The sequence below is a fragment of the Lampris incognitus genome, chromosome 6 (assembly GCF_029633865.1).
Source record: "Lampris incognitus isolate fLamInc1 chromosome 6, fLamInc1.hap2, whole genome shotgun sequence".
Classification (NCBI taxonomy): domain Eukaryota; kingdom Metazoa; phylum Chordata; class Actinopteri; order Lampriformes; family Lampridae; genus Lampris; species Lampris incognitus.
The window spans coordinates 63,190,421-63,197,616 of NC_079216.1; the positions used below are offsets into that span (position 1 = coordinate 63,190,421).

Genomic DNA, 7,196 nt, shown 5'->3' on the forward strand with positions numbered 1-7,196 from the left:
CTCCATTTCATGCCATACTACTCCAACTCAACGGAGTAGTATGGCAGCTGCTACGGAAGGATGCTGTATGGGACTGGACCCCAGCATGCCTGGAGGCTGTGGGCGTCATCAAACAGCAGCTCACATCCCCGCCCACTTTGGCCCATTTCCGCCTGACTGCACTCACCATGGTCACCTGTGACGCGTCCGGGGTGGCACTTGGTGCGGTGCTCTCCCAGGTCCATGAGGGGGTAGAGCGTCCAGTGGCCTTCACCTCACGGGCACTCAATCCGGCAGAGCAGAAGTACTCAGTGGGGGAGAGGGAAGCTCTTGCCTGCCTGTGGGCATGTGAACGCTGGCATGTCTACCTATACGGCAGGGCTTTCACTATCCGCACAGATCATCAGGTGCTGATGGCTCTGCTGGCGACCTGAGGTTCGGGGCACAAGCCCATGAGACTACTGAGATGGGCGGATAGGCTGAATCAGTACAACTTCAGACTCGAGTTTATGCCGGGGCGTACAAATACAGTGGCTGACCTCCTGTCCCGAGCCATCTCTCTGACCAAAGAGGTAAGAGGGGCAACAGGATGACGACGACTGTGTCCACATGCTGCATGGGCCCCTCAGCACAGTAGTCACCCTGGCCGAGCTGCAGCAGGCCTCGGCTGAGGATGAGACACTCACAACCCTTCGGGCCTACGTCCAGGATGGCTGGCCTGCCAAGGTGGATGACAGGCTGCTCCCCTACCATAAAGTCTGCGACGAGCTCTCCTGCTGGGGGAAGGTGTGACTCTCACGTGGCCACCGCACCATAGTACCAGAGACTCTAAGGGCCAGAGTGCTGCAAATGGCGCATGATGGGCATCTCGGGGTGGTCAAGGTGAAGTAGGGCTGCCGAGACACTGTGTGGTGGCCTCACATAGACTCTGACGCAGAGGAGCTGGTGCGTAACTGCACCTGCTGCCTTCTGAGTGGGAAAACTGGCCAGCTGACCACAGCACCCCTCATTCCAACCCCGTGGCCGTCCATGCCATGAGAGCACATCCAGATCGACCTCTGTGGAGAGCGTCATGGGGCACCTGCGCATGCCCACTATTTGGTGGTCATGCATGACCTTCACTCAAAGTGGTCAGAGGCCATCGAACTGGGCTCAATCACCTCACACACCATCATCGACCGCCTCGACAAGCTGTTTGGGCGCTGGGGCCTGCCCAGTGTCATCACGACGGACAATGGACCCCAATTTGAATCGGTGGAGTTCTCAGAGTTCCTGTCACTGCGGTCCATCAAGCACATCAGAACAGCAGTGTACCACCCGGAAAGTAACGGAGGGGTGGAAAGACTGAACAAAACTCTCAAGAATGGAATTCGAGCCTGTCTGAAGGAAGGGAAAACCTTCAGCACTGCACTCAGCCAAACTCTCCTGACCATTTGGGCAACCAAGCACTCCACCATGGGGGTGACACCGGCTCTGCTCATGATTGGGCGGGAACTAAAGCAACCACTGGACAGCTTGAGAGTGGAGCCAGCCACTGCACACGAGAGCCCAGGGTTCCAGAAAGCCAGAGCTCAGGTCCGAAGCTCACAGGCCCGGATGAAACAGAGGTTCAATGCTTCCTGCCGAGTACAGACTCCCTCTCTGTCTGTGGGGGCCTGGGTCAGGATCAAACACACCCACTGCCAGAACAAGCTGTGGTCATACTGGTCGGAGCCCCATCAGGTGACTCAGCAGCTGGGACCGGCTACCTACAGACTGGACGATGGGACTCGTTGGCACTCAAACTGCCTGCATAGGGTTGTAGCCTCTACAAACCCTGCATCATCCCTGTCCCAAGCTGCTGCTCTCAGTTGGCAGCCCAGACCAGAGACAAACCGGGTGGGTGGTAACCCACCGCCATTGCCAGGCCCTGCTCCCCAGCCTGCTCGCCCTCAGAGGGTGAGGGTTCTGCCTGTCTGGCACAGGGACTATGTTACAAATGGTTAAGGGACATCTAGGGTAGGGACTGATATGTTATGTTATGTTATGTTATGTTATGTTATGTTATGTTATGTTATGTTACTTTCTCAAGGGGGGTGGGGGGAGAAAATGTTACATCTGGTTAGGTGGTGTTATGCCCAAGTCTGACTTTTATGGTGAAGCACTAGCAGTTCCTGTGCCTTTAAGAAAAGCAGGGGGCAGTGTGAATTACAGCAAGGTGGAAAGTGTCGTGAGTTGATGTTAGGGAAGTAAAAGTTATAAACGTGGCTCCCGGTGTGGTAATTGACTGAACATAATAGCTCAATGACCGAAAATTATTTGTGGGTCGCTTCAAATCCCGCAAAGAACGCGAGGCTGAGCTCAGAGCCAGAGCCAAGGAGTTTACAAATGTATACATCAAGAACTTTGGCGAGAACATGGATGATGGGAAGCTGAGGGAAGTCTTCAGTAAATATGGCAATGCAGTGAGTCTCCGTGTCATGATGGACGACAGCGGCAAGTCACGAGGCTTTGGGTTTGTCAGCTTTGAGAGGCACGAAAATGTTCAGAAGGCAGTGGATGAAACGAATGGGAAAGAACTGAACGGCAAATTGATCTATGTGGGTCGTGCCCAGAAGAAGGTGGAGCGACAGACCAAACTCAAGTGCAGATCTGAGCAGATGAAGCAGGACCGCATGACTCGCTACCAGGGTGTCAACCTGTATGTGAAGAATTTGGACGACGGGATTGACGATGAACGTCTGCGTAAGGAGTTCACACCATTTGGCACCATAACCAGTGCCAATTCATGATGGAAGGCGGGCGTAGCAAAGGCTTCTGCTTTGTCTGTTTCTCATCCCCGGGGGAGGCCACCAAAGCGGTGACGGAGATGAACGGGTGCATCGTGGCCACCAAGCCATTGCACGTGGCCCTGACCCAGTGCAAGGGGGCACGCCAGACCCACCTAACAAACCTGTACATGCAACGGATAGCCAGTGTGGGTGCCGTACCAAACCCCATTATAAATCCCTACCAACCAGCCCCTCCCTCAGACTACTTCATGGCGGCCATACCCCAGGCCCAGAACCATGCTGCTTAGTACCCAGCTATGGCCCAGTTCCACCCCAGCCCACGATGGGCCACCCAAGGGGTCAGGCTACAACACTTCCAGGGCATGCCACGTGCCATGTGTTCTTCGGCCCCACGCCCTCAGACTTTCAGTACCATGAGGCCTGCCTCCCAGGTGCCCCGAATGATGTCCACCCAACATGTTGCCCAGACCACCGGCCCTCAGCCAACTGCCTCACCAGCTTCCGCAGCAGCTTCTGCAGCAGCTCCTGTGCGCGTGGTTCCCCAGTGCAAGTACGCCGTAGGGGTACGCAACCCTCAACAGCACATGACAGCACAGCCACAAGTCACTATGCAGCAGCCTGCTGTCCACGTGCAGGGCCAGGCGCATCTGACCACCTCCATGCTGGCTGCTGCTCCACCACAGGAGCAGAAACAGATGCTGGGTGAGTGTCTGTTCCCCCTGATTCAGAACATGCATCCCAGCCTGGCGAGGAAGCTGGAGATCGACTACTCTAAGCTGCTCTATATGTTGGAGTCCCCTGAGTCTCTCCACTCAAGGGTGGATGAGGCGATGGCAGTGCTTCAAGCCCACCAGGCCAAGGAGGCTTCCCAGAAGACTGTGACAAACTCAGTTGGTATCCTAAGTGGCTGAACCCAAGGAAAGGGGAACCTTGAGCCAAGCTTCACCGATCAGAGGAGAAATAAATTAAACATGGAAAAAGAGAAAAGAAGTGAAATGACATGATCAAAAAGAACTATATCCAACCAGACCTAGAGAACAGCAGGCTAGCTCTTTTTCATTCAAGGTAAAAAAAAAATGCACAAAAATGAAATAAGTATAATAGATGGATGGATGGCATATGTTTTTAAAAAGAGAATTCCATAAGTATTGGAAATGACGAAATTGTTTCTGACATTTTGTCCCTTTTAAATGTTTGACTGTTTGGGCTGTAGTAGACTCAGGGACAGCCTAGTGTTGTGAAATTCTCCATGACCCTTGACCCCTGCCTGCTTGAATAAAACTAATAAATTACATAAAGCGCCATCTGTTGCTATTTGAATTAATGGAGAAAATGAATGAACAGATTTATTTCGTTGCCACTATAATAATATCCAGGTGGCATTGCTCTCCCATCCTCTCATACCGTCTCTCTGAAGTTTCGCATTTTATGTGTGTGTCTGTGTGTGGTCAAGCGGGCTATCCACTAGTGGGCAATAGAGGGTCCGTGAAGGCAGATGATGGGGTAGAGAAGAAGATGCAGCAGTATATTATGAAGAGAAGAAGCAAAGCACCTTTAAATTGTTTGCGATCAGCCAGTAAATCGAGAGAAGAAGAAGAATAACAAGTAGTGAAGTTGTTATGCGGGTGTCGTGTTGTGTACAAGTACCAAAAACCCTGACCGCCTTTGTCGACTTAATATGATACTGAAGCTTGTCGATCCATAATGAGGCCCGGAGACACGATGTCGGGTCAATGGGTGAGTTTTATTGCCCTTTTTTCTTTCACCCGCGACTCGCACTAGCTGCCCGCCGCGCAGACCGAAACACCCAGGCGCCCACTTCCTCTCGACTCCCGCTCAAAGACCACCCCCAAAAAGCCCGCCTCCATTCGTTGCTAGGTTACCAAATCCTGATGCGCTACAATATGTAACCCCCTTAAAAAGCATGTAGTTGCTAAGGGGTTAAAAGATGGGCACACTGTTGGGTGCAGTCGGGGTTTATACTATTACGTCGTGGCAATTTATACCCGAGCGTTCACCCATTACGTTCTCGCCCCCCCCTTACGTCCACTTACGTCCACCGCAAGGGCCTGACGCACGTCGAGGCGACGTAGCCCGAGCGCAGCAGCGTGGCTTGTGATTGGTCCACTAACCACATCCGCTGTCGCCTTCTTTGTTGTCTTTGTCGAGCCCTTATTATTTGTAATGGCAGTATTTCTTCCTCGGTTTCGATAATTTCGAGCTCCAACGCCAATCTCTCGTCATCTAGCTCTGCCTCGGTCGCCATCGTTCACTGCGACTAGGACAATAGCCGGAAGATGAACAAATAGGCTACGAGGCTGACGACGACATACATAACAAGAGTCTCGGTCGGTCGGTCAGTCTTAAAAAAAAAAAAAACCACACCGCGCCCTCTACCGGTGTGGCATTGAATTGCATCTCGACACGTAAACCCCACGCAGAACCATCACGGTCTCATGACGGTGTCCAAGCAACGGCGTGGCCATTACGTGGTCACCACGGACGACCATAAAACGAGCTACTGCTCCTCCACCAGTAGAATGCGCCCTTCACGCTACTTGCGTCATTCGGGACATTTGCTGTAAACCAGTTAAGCTGAGTAGCGGTGAGACATTTGCCCAAAAGCAAGTTAAAACCGTCACATACATCGTAACCCTGTTACAGTGCGTTAACAATTAGTGTCTTTTGTTATGGATCCTGTAAAAGCCATCGAGGGAGCCCTGGTTTATCGTTCCTTTTGGTAAGTTTTCTACCGAGAGCTCTGGTGAGTCGCCTTGGCTTCGTTAAGCTAGGCTAGCGTCTTGCTAGCTATACTGTTAAGGTTCATTAGCCGAGCGTCTTGCTAGCTGTGGATAGATAACGCTAGAATGCTCAGTTGAGCCCAAATACTATTACTTAAACAAATCGGATGTAATGAAAGAGTATTGTGGAAATGTCCAGACTTCACATTTCGTGCATTTTGTATCATATGTGTCAGTATGCTAACGTAGCTGTTAGCTATATGTTCCTTGCGAATCACAAGCTGTAGTTAACCCCGCTTAGCTGGAGTAACACGTTTTGTAGTTCTGTGCACGGCACAGCTCTCGTTTGTAAAAAAAAGTTACCGTGGTTTATATTTGAATAATAATTGAACGAGGTCTCATAATTAGAATTGTAACCGGTTATTTTCTTGCCCGGTGCGGGATTCGATACGAGGTGTACTGCACCACAAGGCGACATCACTAACCGCTCGGCTAAAGGGTCAGATCCGTTAGCTAGGGGCTAACGTGTCTTATTAGTAGTTTACAGAATTAAAATTTATCAGAAGTAATTTGTTTACTGACTTGTATTGCTATATGCAGATTGGTTTTTTGGTCCGGAGAGAGTTCCATGGTTGAACTTGAGTAAGATGGCGGGCCTGTCCCAGTGAGTGAGCAGTCTCCGCGGAGGGGTCGTTTGGATGCTGTGTGGCCAGCGGCTTCTTCTCACGAGAGAGACTTGAGTTTAAAGGCTATACACTCCCAACCTTCTCTGCACACAGATACGAGATCTCCAACGTGCACTTAAAACTACCCGGGTAGACGAACTTTTAACACAAATACACTGAACTTTGATACCACATACACAAAGACAATCTACCAATTTGGGGTTTTTGAAAAGAAAGAGCGCTATTCTATTTTTATTTTGTTTCTATTTTTTTCCATCCAACCACCCATCCATTATCTTAACCACTTATCCTGCTCTCAGGGTTGCGGGGATGCTGGAGCCTATTCCAGCTCCTCTGTGTGGAGTTTGCCTGTTCTCCCCGTGTCTGCGTGGGTTTCCTCGGGGGGCTCCGGTTTCCTCCCACAGTCCAAAGACATGTAGGTCAGGTGAATTGGCCATACTAAATTGTCCCTAGGAATGAATATGTGTGTATGGGGTGGGGTGGGGGGGCCTGTGATGGCCTGGCGGCCTGTTTCTATTTTTTATTTTATTCAGTTTTCCTACTGTTTGGTAAAACTAAGGGTTTACATTCCCAGTAGCTTGTGAACGTACTAATTGTTGGTTAATTGTGTGTAATAAATTTGCTGGCTGTTCTACTTTTCTATACAAAGTCTCACCTAGTGACTTGTTCTATCTTACTACTCAGAACCTAGATACTTGATATAAAGCTCTCTAGTCTTATTAAGGATGCAGAAGGTGTGATGTGAAGGTGATTGGAGACTGCAAGGTGGTGATGGGAGAACGTAGCTAGGCAGCATCGGATGGTGGTATGTAGGATGACTTTGGAGACCAAGAAGAGGAAGAGAGTGAAGGTAGAGCAAAGGATCAAATGGTTGTAGTTGTAGAAGGAAGACTGTTGTGTGGAGTTCAGGGAGGAGTTAAAACGGGCACTGGGTGGTAGTGAAGAGTTGCCGGATGGCTGGACAACCACTGCAGAAATAGTGAGAGAGACAGCTAAGAAGGTACTTGGTGTGTCATCAG

General features: G+C 50.5%; 1 pseudogene; it reads left to right on the forward strand.

The window, feature by feature from the left end:
- Positions 1-588: 588 nt before the first annotated feature.
- On the forward strand, positions 589-3,661 carry LOC130114624 (polyadenylate-binding protein 1A-like; annotated as a pseudogene).
- The last annotated feature ends 3,535 nt before the right edge of the window (positions 3,662-7,196 follow it).